Below are 1,958 nucleotides of genomic sequence, written 5' to 3' on the forward strand. Positions count from 1 at the left end.
AGTCTACGAAGTCAGGCTCACTTCTGATTGGACGATACCAGGGCCAAAAACTCAGATGAGGCCCCCAGGGACCCATAAGTCTGTGTTGTAGTATCTCACTCACACTCTCAATAACCCTATCTGCTGCTGTCTCTGAATACTGATTTCATATTGACTGATTCAAATCCACACCTGCAGCCACTGATGACGGTTTTTGTTCAGCTATATAACAATGTACATGTAATATACAAAAATACTGATTTATTTTTTACCAGTATAATATACGGTATGTGATATATAAATAAATTATTCACTTCATTTAAATGCATTGCTGTAATGTTCTGTGTAAGATAGATGCTTGCCAACTTGAGTGCATTAGCTTGATTTGCCTATGTGACACACCACCTCCATAGCAGCTACCTGAAGATTTCAGCAGTGTGCTTCTGCGGTGCTCCACTCGACCAGCGGAGCCATCTTTCTGGTTAGACAGTAACTGATGTGGAAATGATCTTTGGATTGAGATGCCAGCCGATTGTTTGTTCTGCCTGTTAGAAGTGCCGCATTTGTAACAGGCAAGCTGTAAAACAAATGATTATCAATAAATTAATTATTAAACTATAATTAAACAAGACCTGCACCCAGTATAAGCCAGTGATATTAGCCTGCCAGTGTACACACTGCATACATATATACACTGCATACACAGAAACATGAACAATCCTACTTTACTACCAGCTGAGCTATTGACGCTATTAACTCAGAAGTTTACTGTCCTTTGAAAAGATTTATATTTGCTGTTTGCTGTTCTTGTATTTGTTGTCAAATACAGAGTGAAACCAGTATGTATGTGCTAGCCTGATATCAGTCAGAATGATCCACCTGCAATGTTTGGGTGAGAATCTCATGTGCATTTATGGGCAGATAGATTACTCCTATAATAATGATGCAATGCCTCACTGGCAGTCTGGAAATGCTGTTGCAAATGCAAAACAATCTCTAAAGTTAACTCAAACCAGCTCCCTGAAGATTTCTGCATTTCTTTTGTTCCGTCCTCCGTGCTACCAGGTAAGCTATCAACAAGGCTTGCTTGAGTTGTTCAATATGTACACTACAAGTCAATAATCACCCTGCGCTGAGAGAAAATGCACCTGCCTCAGATGGGGTCTGGGTAAAGTTAGGCAAGTGCTGGTCCTGCAGTCATGGGGGGGCAGTTTAACTTCAAGATTTTCCCCCTTTAAAGCTGAGTTGAGAAAAGAGATGTCCAGGGAATGTTAACTGGCTTTTCAGGAAAGATACAAGACGACCTTGAGAATAATAACATTTACACACCAGCTTATCTTTCTGATAAAGTTTGTCTTTCTCACATCAAGCCATTTCCCAGTAACCGATTAAGTAATGTAATACATTTTATTGTCAAGGATGACGGTGTCAGTAAATATGAATTGGTCACAAAACATGTTCAACAAGCGTCTTACAGTCAAGAGTCATTCACTTATCGTAAGTTCTCTACGCGTATATGGTCAACTTGTGCCAATTATTGTATAGTCTATGTATTTTTAGTTAGACAATGACTGACATGGAAAAAGTCCATAGGTATAGATGGCAGTGAATATATTGCTTTATCAAAGGTACTGCACCCATTACAGCCACAATCACAAAACCTTCCTCCTTCGAGCCGGATTTGAACCAGCGACCTAAGGATGTCAGCCGCTCTACCCTACAGTCCTCCGCTCTACCAACTGAGCTATCGAAGGAATACACTCTCTCTGCCCACAAGATATAGAATAAAGCTATTACATTTGCACCTAATATAGACCAATGATATCAGCCTGCCAGTGTAGGTCTGGTTTTTATTTGACAGAGTCAAAGCTGAAGTCATAATCAGTATAGCTTTTGCCACTTGGCTCTGGAATAAAACACCACAAAACAGTTTTTACTTTGAGAATATTAAAATGCAGAACAGTTATCTCATGCTGCTT

At 39.7% G+C, this 1,958-nt stretch overlaps 1 non-coding gene across 1 annotated transcript; it reads right to left on the reverse strand.

The window, feature by feature from the left end:
- Nucleotides 1–1,645: 1,645 nt before the first annotated feature.
- trnay-gua (transfer RNA tyrosine (anticodon GUA)) lies at nucleotides 1,646–1,733 on the reverse strand. Its single transcript is given in 2 exon segments — nucleotides 1,646–1,681; nucleotides 1,697–1,733. It is a non-coding gene; the product is annotated as a tRNA-Tyr (tRNA).
- Between the last annotated feature and the right edge of the window lie 225 nt (nucleotides 1,734–1,958).

Source organism: Pempheris klunzingeri, chromosome 15, assembly GCF_042242105.1.
Source record: "Pempheris klunzingeri isolate RE-2024b chromosome 15, fPemKlu1.hap1, whole genome shotgun sequence".
NCBI classification, from domain to species: Eukaryota; Metazoa; Chordata; class Actinopteri; order Acropomatiformes; family Pempheridae; genus Pempheris; species Pempheris klunzingeri.